The 16,134-nt window shown below is 42.1% G+C and overlaps 1 long non-coding RNA gene across 7 annotated transcripts in view; it reads left to right on the top strand.

Annotated features, from left to right (window-relative positions):
* LOC136018271 (uncharacterized) overlaps positions 1-13,118 on the top strand; it is a 49,936-nt gene extending 36,818 nt beyond the window's left edge. For all 7 annotated transcript variants that reach the window (XR_010614333.1, XR_010614332.1, XR_010614334.1 and 4 more), the window contains 2 exons: positions 7,787-7,904; positions 12,567-13,118. This is a non-coding gene — a long non-coding RNA (uncharacterized LOC136018271). The remainder of the gene's footprint in view (positions 1-7,786; positions 7,905-12,566) is intronic.
* Positions 13,119-16,134: the final 3,016 nt, after the last annotated feature.

Below are 16,134 nucleotides of genomic sequence, written 5' to 3'. Positions count from 1 at the left end.
AATAAATTACACTAGATGCCTTTTATGTTACTGGTGGTGCTAGAAAGTTGCATTTAGTATTTTGCCTGATGCATTGCAGGATGTATCACAATCATCTGACATGCAATATAAGGCTTTAGTCATTAGGAGTGAAAACTAATGGATAACAGCATACAAGAGCAGACAGCTGAGTTGTTACCAATTTGTGTAGAAGATTTTTCAGCTGCAATAAATACTCTGATAGGAGTATTTATGACTACTTGTTACAGAATGTGAGCTTACTGTAAGTGCAGTTTGTAAGATTTGTAGGTGGTCAGCCAGCCGCCTTCTGTGTAATGCAGGAGAACGGTCATCAGGGGGAAGCTATGATTATTGTGTTTTTGTAGTGCACAAGCACCTCATGGAAATGAGCAGAAGTCTGGTCATAGGGTCTGACAGACAAGTCTTATTTCCCAAGGAAATAACTGAGCCATTGTTACAGGAACAAATAATAAAACACAAACAGCCAAAGCAATACAATGATGCAACTGTATAGTGGAGCTGAAAATGCGAGCCTGGCCTGCTCAGTACTGGCACACAAACTTTAACCACTTCCAGTCTAGTTCCAGTCTACAATATCAGTCACTAGGATGATGAATGTATGTGGGATTATCTTTAGGAGTTAGGAATACCTTTGCGACAGCCTTGGTCTGCACCTACTCTTTGGTGCTATTTTTCCCTGTCAGTATGAGGCTCATGAGCAGTCTCGTGTCACAGCAGCTCCTCACATCCCTTCAGAAAGGCAACATATATTTTCCAAAATCTGGGTAAAATGGGGTAATGGATTTGGTAATCATCTTCCCTGGGATTCGCTGAATATATGTAGGATTTTCCACTCTGCCTGAAAGATCCAGCTGTCCTAATGGAAGTAATGAGATGATAGAGATGGGAATGATGCTTTTAATTTGGGAGATTACTTGGTTAGTTGAATGTAAGCAGAGAGGCTGTGACAGGAGAGCCTGCTTGCCTAAGCTAAGGGCACAAGAATGTATTTAGAATTGCTGAAGTTGCCAGGTTATGTTTTCTACATGTAGTTTTTCCCTGGCTGCCATTTTACCATTTCTTTCTTAACTTTTATCAGTTTTTTTATAAGGGCCAGTTGATTTACTCTACTTTTTCCCCCTCCTTTTCTTTTTTTTAGAAACATAAATAAGCTGTGAACATTTTCATTATTTACCTGTGGTGAGTGTGCCCCCCTGCCCACCCCCCGCCCTCCTCCCCCAGCTCAGACTGCAACTCAGTCTGGCAGGGAGGCTTACCAGGACTTCAAGGGAGAGCAAAATCAAAGTGTATTGAATCTTTTCATAAGGGCTGGTCCCAACCAGTAACCATGAGGATGGGCAGTCGCTGGTAGACACCCACTTTCTGGCAGTGGGTGTGGGAGAAGACAAGACAGAGCCCTTTCTGCCATGGCTAAGACAGTTGCACATTGTCCTTGGGTACAGCTATGGAGATGGGAGACAGCTGTTGCTGAAGACACAGCAGAGCTTAGAAACGGAAGATCAGGCAAACTAAAATCTATTTGGGATTCGTACCATTTCTTGATTGAAGCTCCTCTCAAGCAGATAAGCAAGCCAAGAACCTGCTAGACAAGGAAAAATATACTCTTGTGAACTCACTTCACATATGTCATTAACCACTTGAAAGAAAATCTACTGATTTTCCTTACAGCAAAAGGGTGTATGTCTGGGGCTTAGTGAATTAAAGTCACAGTTCATGTAACAGGATTGGACAGTAACAAATTTTGGTCAGTGGGGCATCCTTTCGTTCTGAGATAGTTCTTAAAATAAATGGGTTTTGCTTAATATTTTAGGTAAGAGAATAATATTTTGGGATTTGTAACCAGCAGCCAGTTATATTTTATTTTTACTGTCATGTGTGCTGGGAGCACAGTGCAAGCATTTTCTCTGTGCTGCCCAATAGGTGTTGCTGGGGAGAGGATGATAGATGCTGAAGAGCCTGGGTCTGAGGAAGACTGCAATTCCAATCTCGAGATTGTCATGACAAGACAGGATTAATTCCCTGCCTTCTTCTCATTACGGTTTGCGGCACTAGAATGAATCTGTTTTATACCAGGAGGTGCTCTGGTTGTAATCTTCATCACAAGCTCCAGAGCAACCAAGGAGAGCAAGAGGAAGACCAAATAGTGACAAATGTTGCAGGGAGTCAGCCAGTTCTTATGACTAATATAATAATGTGAGGAAAAAAAGGGGCCTGCTTCCATATGGGAATTTCATGTAGAGCATGCAAATAACACATTAACCTCTGGTGAGAGACATGTCTAAGGTGGTAGATTGCAAATGTGAAGACCCTCATGAAGCTGACTGCAGGGGGATCCTCTGGGAGTATCAGGTGTTTTTAAGGAAAAATAAGCTAAGCATCTGAGGGAAATCCAGAATAATGCCATTGGTTTAACAAAGAGCAGAATAAGGACCAGGATCTTGGTGTGTAGAAAAGGAAATTTCTATACAGGAGAGAATTACATGTTCTCCATTTTCTGAGTGTTTTCAGCATGTCTCCTGTCTCAGCTCAGCTCAGTTGCCTGGCTTGGAGGCAACAAGGAGAGTTTAAGTTTATCTAGACAAGGACGCAGGGTGAAACTCTGAAGGCAAAAGAGGAGGAAGATGAGAACTATGTGGATGGAAACTGAAGTAAAAACCTTTGCACAGCATCCTCTGAAGCATCAGTGCTGCATTTGCACAACTCTGGTGGAAACTTCACTGGATCACTTAGATACCACATTTGGGAAGCAGCTCGTGCCTATCCTAGGTACGGGCTGAGACAGTGAAACAAGGTAAAACAGCTTAGTCTAGGTGGAGGATAATCCTTTTTCCTTTTTCTATTTATACTGACCTGCAGCTGAGTAATTGTCCTTCAATATGAAGTTTGATTGAGTTGGATTTTGAACCCCCTTTGTATGCTTTTTTGCTTCAAGAAATATTAAAGCCTAGATAAAATTGGAATAGCTGCCAGTAATGAGATCATTATATATACATACTGAATTGCTCACAGGGGGTATAATGATTCCTCAGCCTAGGTATGCTGCACATAGCTATTAACTACTAAGCACAGCCTGCCTTAGAGATATGTTTCCAGTGCTAACTCACATAAACCCCTTCAGGATAAAGTTCAAGTCACAGAATATGAATGACTGGAAATATGTTATTTACAGTGTGTGTTAGGAGGTGGAATGAGCTGGGGCTGGTTGTTTACTTTTCATGTGGAGTTTTAAAGAATTCTGATTGACTGAAAAGACAAAGAAGCAAGAGAAGAAGGTGATAAAGGACACAAACTGCATCAACTTGCTGTGTGAAGTCAGCTTGCTTTCAGCAGCCATCCGCTTTACATCGCATCAGGTGTGCTGTAGGGAATTGACAGTTAATAACAGTACCACACGGGACGGATCTGTGGTGAAATGTGCTGCAAAACCTGAGTCCCTCCTACCTTCTAGCAGCAGAAATGCTCAGAGCTCGGTGCTTGGTGTTCATGCCTGGCCACAGGCTGGGGCAGAATCTGCCACTCCTGCCATGGGTTTGCATGTGGAGCCAGGGGACACCCCTGCTGGTGTGCTAGGCTGGGAAGTGGGTTTAATTCCCTATCTGCTATAGGTTTCTGAAGCAGTTTTGTCTCTAGCTTACAAACGGGGAACTTGAGGTAGAGAGAGATGCCTGTGTGCATCCCTTTCCTCGAGTTCTCACCTCTGGGATAAACCCGTCAAAACAGCCTCAGAGAGTGTGGAGGGCAGGTGCATTAAATATTATGAGGTGTTGAGGTATCTGGGTGAGGGGGATGAGTAAATAACGATGACAGATTCATTGCTGCTTGTGTCTACACAGGGAGGGTAGGGCCAATAAAAGTAATAGGCAGCTCTGGACCTATTGCCATGGCTTATATGCTCCGTCTCCATTGAAATCACCTGTGTTACAGCTACTATACAAGTATCAGATAGTCCTGGTGCCGTTCATAATAATGAAAACATACCTTATCAAAAAGACATGTCAACTGCATGCAGAAAAGCTGCAGGAGACGCATTTTCTATTGAGTTGCTTGCTTCAGTGACCTTACGTAAGTCCACACATTGAAGCTGAAATTCAAATATGCCTTTGAGCTTCAGAGTTCCTGGTTGTCATTTCACTGAGCTAAAAGACAAATTTGGGATGTAGTGTTTGCTCTCAGCTGCATGGGTTCTGTAGGATATTCATGTGTGTGTTTTCCCTGATGTCTAGGGTTTATTTTTTTTCCCTGATTTGACAAAACAGACTGTCTTTGTATGTGTTAGAACAAAACCGGTCCTAGAGAAAGGGGATGAAGTACATATCTAAGCTGCTTGACTTATGCAAGCCTTGTCATACCAGTAAAATAGACAGCTGTCTGGAATAACAATCTTGGATGACTAAAGGCAGGGAAGGGGAAGACATCTGTCTGACTGTCTTGAGCTGCCAAACTCCTACCAAGCCCAAGGGACTAAGCTCCTGCTGTCACTGTCAATATAAAACTCTTTAGCCTGGCATTTAATGTGCCTTAACCTGGAAAGCTATATTTAAGCTAATAATCCGCATTTTTTTTTGTATGTGTGAACTAAGTGGATTTTAGGATCACTTGCGGCTGCCTGGCATTATAGATGCAGAATGAATTTGTGCCAGCAAACTCAAAAGGTCCATAGGCCTATGCTCATAGAAGGGAGCTGCTGTCAGTCCACAGAAAGAAATACTGAAAAACTGAAGTGTAGTGGCCTGCTTTAGGTGGTGTGTCCCACTACAGTGGTGACACAGGTACAGCCACCCTGAGCTGAGTGGAAGGCAGGACTGAAGAACATTAAGGGATGCTTTGTAACTTCAGAGAAAGCAAAAGGGTCATAGCTTTTTCTTAACAGAATCTTGAAGGGTTTTCTTCTCTTTTAATTTCTTTCTTATTTCTTCTTTTATGCTGTCTCAGACCTTCTCAATGGGCCCGCTTCAAAGTCTGAAAAATGAACTTGACCCCTTCTGGCAGAGGCTGGGCTGGGCCAATAGCAATGCTTCTTCTCTGCTGCAGTCTGCATGCTTAAAGCTCTGTTAAAATATAAACCCACACATCAATGGGTTAATGGGTCATTAAAGCATTATCCTTTTCTTTTTCTGTCTCTTCTGGAAAGCTCTCCAGAGTTAATTAGGCTACTGTGAGGATTAGGAAACTACATTTTGCAGCATTTCTTTGGCAAAGTGACATCTGAGGCCACCACACCACATCCTATACCCTCTCTGCTAAGCCACTACACCCTGTTAACTTTTCCTCAGCTGCCTTCCCATTCACCCACCTTGGAGGAAGGGAAAACTGTCCTGGTTCTGAAGAGCTAATGCGTCCTAGCTAATACATCCAAGCTAATGCTTGGGCACCGGTGCTCATGTCTTGGGTTTACAATGTAAGATACTCTGCATTGTGAACTCTATTATCAGGTTCTCCCTCTTCCCTTCTTTTCACTTTATAGGCAAATTCACTAAAAAACGAGGATCACTTTAACACCTTAATAGCTCTTCCTTTTTGTTCTTCTTTCTCTCAGAAAGAGATTTGCATTGCCACAGAACAGCTTGCTTTGGTTTTGTTTGTGCGTTTATTTGCTTGACATTGTCCCAAAATTAATTGTAAGGGAGATAAATGGTGTGAGGGGAGTTCACTAAGATTAAACTGTAGAGAGGTTTCAGAGCCATGTATTTAGCTTCCCTTGCCTGGTGGCAGAGCTGAGGTCTTAACATGCAAACAACTGCATTCCAAGTAAATTAAAAGCCACTATTTGACCTATGCTCGTTATAGAGTTAAAACGTGGCCTATCATCACCACAGCACTTTCTGGTCTTCTCTGCAGCCACAGTGTTTTAATGTGTCTGTTTGGCTATATAATTTATTATCCTTGGGGCTTCACAAAAACAATCCATTTGGCTAAGGCAGGGTCACGAGACCTAAAACAGTTTTGTGCTACTGCTCTCCTAGTTGGTCAGTAGCTTTTGAACTGTTGACCATCTAGCAATTGGCAAAGAAAGGTCTCCTGACCCTGTGAACTAAATATAGATGAAGCTCTCCAGAAGGTAAATCTAAAGCTTGAAGGACGTTTAGAGGAAAAGTGATTCTTAAATTGAGATGTTTAGATATTATTCCCCATTTTGTACCTTTTAGGGCTTACTTCATTGCTCTCTGCTTGCTTTATGGGATTGCCAGCCAGATTGCAGAAAAGAGAAACTGTAAAAAAAAAAAAAATAAATATCATGAAATCATCATGGAAATAAGAATAAATAAAAATGCTTGCAAATCTTTCCAGGGAAGTCCAGTAGCATTTTCAGGGCTGTCTTGACTAAAATGAGATTTTAAAGTTGATATGACTGACAGTAGCTATATAAAAATAGTTGAGGAGAAATGTCACTTGTATTAATCCAATATAGAGGCAGGGGCTCTTTCCGTTGGTGTTGCAATTGTACATGACAGGGACAGAGCAGAAAATACTGACATGCAGTATAGAAGTATTTTTTTAAAGTGGCAGATGAAAACGTCTACAGCCTGGACTTTAAATTTCCCAGGGAAAGGTTGTCTCCTTTATCACAGTGGGGATACTAGTTGCCAGTGCGGATGCCTGCTATTAAAATTGCTCTCCCTTTTCTGAATTTGCTGTCTTCTGCTGTCTTTTTTTCTTGAAGTGAGGCAAAGTTCTTCCCCAGATGTTCCTGTGTGGTTTGTACTTGGGTACAGATAGGACTGTCTATCACAGCTGCCATTTCCCCTTTTCCCACCTCATTTATTCTTTCTTTAGGAGGCATGAGTTCTGGCAGGTAAGGGAAAAGTTTTGTCTTATTGCTGAGTAATTCTGGCTAAAACACTGTCACTTCACCTCCTGATGGGAAAGGAGCTTGTGCTGCGTGAGCTACCCCTGCCTGACCTGGTGGGAAGAGCAGGAGCTGTGGGGCTCATTCCTAGGTAGTATTCCACCTTCACCAAATTCTGAGCGTGGCTAGTTTCAAAGTAAGAACATGTGGTGTTCTTACTTGTTCTTGGCAAGAATGCTGGTGAGGGACTGGGATTCTGCTACAGACAATACATGCTTGGAGAGTGAGAGTTCCCAGTGCTATTTCCAGCGAGACCTTTCTTTTATTTAAGGCTTTGGGAAACACATTGTTCAGCTATAATAGTGCTTGGACCGTCAGGCACCTTCTTGGAAGAAAACCCAATGAAGCTTTTGCCACTGGTTGCCTAAAATACACATATTATTTTTTTCTCTGTCTGGTAAGCATGAGTGACTAGTTGCAAAAGCAACCCCCCAAATATTTGCTTGTTGCATTAGTGTGACACTCAATAGGATGAGTAGAAGCTCTCTTCTCCCCTGTTCCTGAATGAAAACCCTTGCTGTTTCTGTGTGTGGGAAGAAATCAGAGCTGGATTTGACCCCCCCAACAGCTATGCTGGCAGTAGCAGCAGTTACCAAGGCCCCTTTTGAACAGGATGGGACCCTCCGAAATGCCTGTTTGTATCTGCAGCTTTCTTTGCACTCCCCACAGGCTGCTGTCATATGAATGCTGCATCGTAGGGAGCAGGCTGCACACGAGGGTTTCTCTGAATTAATTTTGTTTTTGATTTCCTGCCTTTGAAATGCCTTTTGCTTGAGATGAACTGGGTAGCTGTGCTGTAGCAATGAGCAGAGAAGGCTGATCTGTGTGCTTAGTACTGTTTCCTTCTCCCTCTCCTCTCCAAGACCTGTTTTTTTCTGCTTTGTATTAGGATCTGAATGTCCTTGTTTTCTCCCAAAGCATCATAGCAGAGTCATGGGATGTGTTATGGCAAATGCAAAACCCAGTAGTCATTGAGCCTTCGATAATCTCCTCTGTTCTGCAGAAGTAAGCTTTCACTCATCTGCTTCTCCATGAGGTAAGAAATGAAGCTATTACTTTCTAGGCATAAATCAACATTTGTAACAATGCACTACAAGAGACTGAATGTTAGTGGCACTGATTAAAATGTTAACAGGGCACCAAAGGACCCTCTCTTACCATAGCTGATCAGGTAATGAGCTGGGCAAACCATTTATTGCTGTGGTTCACGCACCTCTTCCGTCTTTGGTCACAGATTTCCAAACGCACATGGTGACTACTTGATGCATTTCTGGCTTGATAATTGTCCAGGTTAACTACCCATCAGCAGCCTGCATGTGAGAACACGTCAGGCAGTGTGATGTATTTTTCAAGAAAGGAGGCAGCCAGGATAGGTGGGGGTGCTGGGTCTTAAATAGCAGTGATGGGCTGGGGCTTGCCTAAGGGGGCTTCTAGCCTGTCTGCTGCATGATGGTGCATGGGACAGGGTTAAGGAAAGGTGAGATTTTCCTCTGAGAAGATGGGGCCTTATGGCAGGGCTGGAGGAGCAGCCTGGATTCGCCTTCCTCCTCTGGGAGGACACAGAGGGGTGCCTCTTTCTGGCAAAGAAAATGCAAGGCTGGAGTACACTGAGGATGTTTCCAGGCATTTTTCTGTTGAAATCAGTTTCAGACAATAACCTGTCACTAAACTATTCGTAGCTGCATCCATTCTTGAGCACGTAAGGTAGCAGTGGGAGCTGCGGAGTTTGGGTGGTGGAAGGCAGCAGGGCTTGGCTCAGTGTTGCAGGCAAATATACTCACACTTTGCTTGCCTTGGAAACAAGACATGAAAGGCCATATCTCTATAGGAGACTGAGTACGACCTGCTTATAATTATAATCTGAATACTAGACCTGAGCAACATGAGTTACCACTCGCATTTCAAATGCCAGCTTAGCTGTTTGTTTGACCATCTTTAACTGAAAAACATCCTGTAAATAACATTGAATAGCATAAAGTTATTTGTGCCAATTGTTTTCCTCACCACACTTCTCTGCAAGTTTGATTCCTTATCTTGCATTGGCTTTGTGCCTTGGTTTCCCAGAGGTTTCAAAGGCTGTGCTTTTTTGCTGCAGATTGCTGGGGACAGAAATCACGGGGGGCAAGTCTTGCTGAAAACAGGCACGTTTGAGCTTACTAAGACATGGAGAAGTCAGACTTATTCCATTGTGAGGACAATGGCTTTCAAATACAACCTGGTGAATGCATGAAAGACCATACAGTCTGTTCCCTGACTGCTTGTGGAAGTAGTAATATGCTGGACTCTGGTATTTTAGGGAGAAAAGTATCTACTAATGCTGGTAGATTACCAGTAGGACCAAGGAATATTGAACAAAGAGGCGTTATAAAGCTGGCAAGTTTGGAGCCATGAGTATATATAGAGCAACTAGTAAAAATGCACATGAAATATAACTTACAGGTGTTGTTCTGTCTGTGTTACTCTATACAGACCAGTACTCACCTGTACTCTTACTGAGCTGGAAGCAGATGACAGTTCTGAGACACCCCGTAAGTGCCTGGGTTTCTTCAGGCATTATCTGTGATACCCAGATACGTGTCTTCAAAAAACAGATAGGTTGTATGATTGATACCTTCCATTAATGTCCTGGATATCAATGTTTGTAAAGCAGTCTGTGTACTCCTGGTAATGTTCAAAAGTTTAGTACGTTAAACCAAAGCTACACAGTATTGGTATCTTTTTACATCTAGTGATCACAATAAAAAGGTTTATTCATTATTCCAAAGTGTGTGTTTTCTGTCACAAAAGGGCAAGAAACAGAGAAACACAGTATTCCCCCACGCCCCCAAAATAGACAGAGTTTTAGTTTAGAAATTAAGATCTGCAAGCATGTGAATGAAGATGATTGAGGATACTTATCTGTTCGAATGGCTTAATTGGCCAAACACTTATCTTTTGTATCTGCAATAGGAGGAGCATCTCTGCACAGAGCAATTTGAGTAATAATGAACTATATCAGTTAAATTGAGTGTCACAAACAAGGTGATGAGGCAATTTAATAATGATGGCATATCATATGTTGTTAAAAGATTTTCTCTAACATACATGCCTACTAGAGCTATAGGTACACATGTAATATTGGAACCCTTGGTACCAGACCATGTCCATCATTCGTTGATGTGGCACATTAAATGTCATGGCTTTTGGGCAGAAAGGCGCCTTTCTATTAAATAAAAGGAAATCTTACCATGTACAATAGCTGGCATCTGTGCTATTTGCATTAAGTGTAACTGACAGCAACAACTAGTGTAAACAGCACAAAATGCAGCAATCCAGTTTTACAGCAGTGAGAGGAGGCTGCCTCTTCACACAGCTTTTCAATCAAAGCAGTGAGGACTTGACCCCTCAGCATTAATGGTGCAGCTAGGATGTTTTTCTGCAATGAAAGGTCGTTTTTCCTCTCAGGAGAAAAACATGAAAGTGTTTGGTTGTATTTTTTTTTTTTTCCTTAAAGATATGAACAGGATGGGCATAACCTTTAAAGGATGACATTATGCCTTGGACCACATAGGTGCAGTAGGAATCAGTTGCAATGGGGGGTTGATTCAAACATGTGCCTTTCTTCTCCAGAGCTGATGGGTGGGAAATGTGAGAGGACACTGGGGTAAAGAGAAAGACTCCTTTCCTTACTGGCCACAGAAGGTAGTGTGAGGCAGCAATAAACTACTATCCCTTGCTACAAAGTTGAAGTCAAAGAGAAACTGTGCGAGGGCATGTCTGAGGTCAAGGTTACTCCATGCAGTATAAACACATCACACTTGGGTAGCTTAGATGCTGGAAACAGGCAAGCTGCAGCAATATGGAGCACTGAGACGACTAATTTACTTGCAGATCTCTGTGCTGCTGTAACGAGGGGAGCTTCCAGTTGGATCATTTTTGGCAAGATAGATGATTGCATCCACTGCTAGGAGGGCTTCCAAATCCTGGCATTAGGTTATGGCAGGTACTGCTGTATTTTCCCTGTGTCTTAGTGAGACAGAGGTGGCTGGTTAAAAGATCAGATTAATCGTTGCTTATGGTGAGTGTTACGAGCACTTTCTCATTTATTTATTTAAGTTATTTATTTATTTTTATTGGTAGGTATAAAATTACTTTTTCCATTTTTCTTATGCTTGACATTCCAGGATCTTGGAAATATATGGCTAAGTCCTCAAAAATGATATTTAAACCAAGTGGAATAATAGAGGTTGTCTGCATAGCTGTGCATATTCTTTGGAATGTAACATGTACACTAGATTATGTGAACTCTTGAGTGAAAACTAATCCTAATGAAAATAAGCTGTACAACCTATTGATTTGTGTGAAGAATTACAGCTTGTACAAGCATATGAATCTAGGGATGAGGCTATGGGTTTTGTGTAAACCAGTATGACTACACTGAATTCAGTCTGCATTCACCAGCTGTCACTACCTGAGGGACTAACTATTTTTTGCAGCAGTGGGGGTATGAAAACTGTGGCACATAAATTTAGAGTATGTGCTACTGTGGTTGAAGTCTTTGCAATGTCTGATCTTGAACATGGTTTAGTGTGAGGTGTCCCTTGCCCATGGCAGAGGGGTTCCAACTAGATGGTCTTAAGGTCCTTTCCAACTCTAACTATTCTATGATTGTGTGAAGCTCATCACTGATCTCTCATTTTGCAAGATGAGCCCTTTTGTTTCTTCAGCTCCTCTTGATTAGAGCTGCTTTTCTGAGATTGCCATATATTCTAAAAAAAGATACATTATTTTCTGCTCTAAATTCTTTTTAATAGTTTTCAGTCTTTGATTTGGTTCTTAATTTCCTAAAAACCACAACAGTACCTACAAAGAACAATGGATGTGAATGCAAAGAAAGGTACTAAACCAGGAGCAAGACATTTGCGGTGCAGTACATCAAACACCATGCGAGAGGTTTCCCACAGCATGTGATCCTGCAGCTGCCCTGTGCAGGCAGAGCTTGTTTTCAGTACCAGGCATGCACAGAGCGATATATTTTAAAGAATAAAACCAACAAAGCAACAATGAATCAATAATTAAAATTCCATGCATCAGTTTCCTGTTGGAATGAAAATGAGGTGACTTTGTTTCATCATTTAATATGCCTTCCTTCTGGAAGGCAGGAGATACTTACAGTGATGAGGGCATTATTAAAAACAGGGAGAGAATAGAGTATTAATTCTGAGGTTTCCAGTGGCGGTAGGATTGGGCCTGACTTCTAAGCCAGATGCAAGCTGGTAATAGTGCAGGTGTAACGGTTATGTTTGTCTGTAAAAACTTTACTATGGCAAGTAGCAATCAGGGCCACTATAACATTGCTTTTGGTACAGGACCAAATAGGCCTGCAATGTACCTCTTGAGGCCAAAGAATGGAAAACAAGTGTGCTGGTGCAAGCATTTGTAATCACAGGCTCTTATCTACCCTTTTTGCTTAGCCCTGATGGGTGAGGTGCAGGGTGAAGAAAAGGGCCTCTGGTGCCTCCTGTTCTTTCAGAGCTGTATTCCTTTTGCAAAGCAGAATGCAGCAGTTCAGTCTTTGCATGCATGGGATTAGTTTTTCTGTGATGAATGGGTATTATTTACACTGAAACAAGAATGAGTGTCTGTATGTGTGTCTGTGTGTGTGTGTGCACGCACCTTCATTAAGCCCCATGCTTATCTCTTTACCTTTTGCTTCCAGGGAGGTGATGTAGTGCGTGGACCCTGCTAGCTGGTGGAAAAGCTTCCGGCTTCTTCTTAAACCTGTGTGTTCTCTCAGCCTTTGAATTTCTGTTTGACACAAGCCTCTGGCGGAATTGATGGAGTGCATGAAGCTGTTTCCAGGATGTCAGAGGGGTCTTTGACAGAGCTGATCTTCCTAATTCTCTAGTGACACCAAGGATGACAGATGATTCTCAGAGGAACCCCTTCTTCAGTGGCAGCCACAGTGACCTCCAGTGCAGTTCAGCAGTGCAGAGTCACAAGGCATGGCATAGCCAGCCATACTCCACGTATGCTGTTTGAAAAGTGAAAAGCCCTAGTGAAAAAAGTGAAAAATGAAAAGCCCTAGGCACCCAGCAGTCCTGTGGATGGCACAAGGGGCAGAGCTGAAGCTGCCCTGCTTCTTGAGGAGCTGCTCAGAGCGACTGGGTTTTATGAACAATGCTTCACAAATACACTGCATCTCACACTTGACATGTGTTCTGTTTGGCCTTAAGTATTGGTTACAGTAATACAGACATTTATTAACTGCTGTTTGCAAGTTTCACATCTGTTTTTTTTTTTGTTTGTTTGTTTGTTTGGTTGGTTTTGTTTTTTTTTGTTTCTGGAAAGCTGAGCCATTTCTGTTTCAAGTGTTGTGCTAAAAGCAGAGCAAGTTGGCTGGCAGGCAGATTAAAAGACACTAGAGAAGAGAAAAGCAGTGAGGTTAAAAGAGCAAATGGCTGCAGAGTTGTCACTTGTAGTACTTCTAGATCCAAAAACCCACTTTGAGTCACTGTGTACTGAGACTATCTACTTGGAAGCTACCACAGCTTCTGGCTGCTGCTCTTTCTGGTTACAGCTCCCCAGCCTGTGTGGGTACTGGAGTTTTCTAGGCAGGCAGAAAGGACAGCAGAGCTCTGCTCTTCTGCACCAGCTCTGCTGTTAATGCCTGGGTAAATATAGTGATGCGGTGCTACGCTGTGCAAGTGAGTGACATTTAACGATGTGCAAAGTGATGAAGATGAGCATCAGCAGAAGGATCCTTTCAGATTTATTTTCTTGTCTATAAGCTTAAGCCTGTGAGCACGATTGTGCTAGAGACAGCAAGTCAAACCCTGATGCCAGCAGCTCAGCAGAACTGCTCAGGTGCTGGAGAAGCCATAGTTAGCCTAGTTCATGCCTGTGCTCTTGCACAGTCGGTTGCAAAGGTCTGGGTGAGACGCCTTGTTCATTTCCTGTTCCTGTGTTGCCAAGATAGCTTTTTCTGCTCCCCTAAGTGACACCCCACTTGGTATGGATGACACAGAACCAGAGCTGAGGTGCAACCAGTGCACCAGTGTACTTCTGTCTGCATCTTCTCCTCGTCCTGGCATGTTCCCAGTTCCTGTTCTTAACTGGCACCAACTCTCAGGTTTCTTGCCAGTAGATCTCTTTGCAAAGCTCCAAACCCAGACCTTTCAGATGTTTTGCAGTCATTTAGTATTGGCCAAGCCAAATCAACGCCAGTGCATTCGAGAGAATGACGCGTCCTTCGTTGCTCTCTCTGCTGGCTCAGCATTGCCAGCTCTCCCACAGCATTAATTTTGGAGAGAGAAAATCAGGAATGTTATGGCCTGTCCAACACTGAAATAAGTAAATAATCCCGTTGTGTTCAGTGGATTGTTGGGTATCGGCAGAAAGACAAGGAGAAAGCCATAATTTTGCACTTATGTTTTGTACCTTAATGAATGAGAGAAGATACTTTTAATAATACAGCTGATATAATCCTGATGGCAAGGGAACACTCTTTTGGGCAGTATTACTTCAACCCACCCCCCACTACCCAACATTTCTCACATTTTTGGCTGTCAAGGTTTGTTTTCTGTAGGTCTGTTTTCTCCCAGCATACTTCAAAGTTGCTGTCGTTGCACATCTGTCAATGACTGGAACATGAGTTTCTAATTTTCAGTTGTCGAGTTTTCCTTCCTCAAGATGGGCAGTTTATTTCCTTCACTGCAGCCCTTTGAGACTGAGCCTGTTCTCAAAGATTTTTAGGAAGTTGTTGCCACTAGCTATTCCTTCTACCAGATCCTTAAAAACACTGGGATCCTTCTAACACCTGCTTTCTGTTTTTATACATTTGATTTGTTTTCTCCTCTCAATCATCTTATCAGTTCCTTGTTTTATGTTAATAATTTTTAGCCTTTAATTTGTGATGTTGTTATGCTCCTTTTTGTGTATGTCAGTACATATACATGTAAGACTGAAGATATTAGCTTTTCACCCTCCCTGTTACTTTGCTTTCCAGCATGACTATTTGGGTGCTGGGAAGCGCATTGGGAAATGTCTTGAGAGATGCTATGCACTGTCAGATCCCATGTGCCCAACTGCAGCTGAACCCCATTAATGACAGTTGATGCACAGCACTTCCCTGGAGACACAGAGTGCCCCAAGTAAGAGCTGCTCAGGTTTTATTGCTCTACCAGACCATGTTTTGTTAGTAAACCTTCTTCCCCACCTCCCTTTTGCCTTTTAGCAATGTCTGCTTCATTCTGCTTCAGTATTTTCCCCTGCTGGATTTTAATGTGAGGAATATAGTACTACAAGCAAGGAGCAACGGGAGAAATGCCTTTCTCAGCCAGAGCCTGCTCATCTGCTATGGCGTGCTAACTGCCTTCAAATTCCTGATTATCTTCGTTCATTAGTCAGTACATGGGCAAAATTGCCTCACCTCTACCTGTTCTTTCTACTCAAAGATGAGATAGTGCTCTCAGTCAGACCCCAAATGGATTTATTTTCTGTTTTGCTGTGGAAATATTCCAGGAAATTTTAGAAACCAGAATTACCCCAACAGTCTTAGTGGTCTGCTGTCTTCATTTGTCACCACAGAGTTATTTCCTAATGCCTTGGTCATGGTTTGGTAGTTAAATGCCTCCACCATACAGCTGTGCTCTCTAGAGCCTTCCCTGCAAAGGGGAAGGTCTGATGCACAAAATGTGAAGGAGGCTGATGAAAACGAAGGCTAAATGCAATAATAGGAATATCAGAAAGTTTCATGTATTTCAGGGACAACCAGATTAAGGTTTTTCCACAGAAATTTCTAGTTGTTGCCAAATTTATATTTTCAAACTTTAGTATTGATGATGCATTGGTAAAAAAATGAATAATGGAAGTGTTTTCCTTGAGCGGCTGAATAAACTTTGCCCAAATGTAAAAGTCAGAAATATCATATTTAGGCACACGATAGCCCCAGAAAAATCCATAATCTGAAACTTTCGTAGTGCTGAACACAGAAGCATGAATGTGGACATGAAAACTGGTACTTAAAGGGGAAAAGTATTTCCAGTCTTGGTTTTATTGCTAAGATAATCTCACTCCCTCAAAATGTGTTTACCCATTCATATAATTGTAACTTGTGTATAAAATTGTAGCAAGAATAGTCTATAACGATGTTATTCTTTCAGTAAAATGGAGCTTCAGAAACTTGATTAATGAATAATACATCTCATTAAGTAAAAACTCCAGCTGAGACAGATTATTGGTGAAAAATGTTTAATAGCAAACTAATCCTCAGAAAAAATTGATTT

This window comes from Lathamus discolor, chromosome 1 (genome assembly GCF_037157495.1).
Source record: "Lathamus discolor isolate bLatDis1 chromosome 1, bLatDis1.hap1, whole genome shotgun sequence".
NCBI classification, from domain to species: domain Eukaryota; kingdom Metazoa; phylum Chordata; class Aves; order Psittaciformes; family Psittacidae; genus Lathamus; species Lathamus discolor.
Note: the sequence above shows the minus strand (reverse complement) of the source record. Positions and strands in the feature narration are given on the sequence as shown.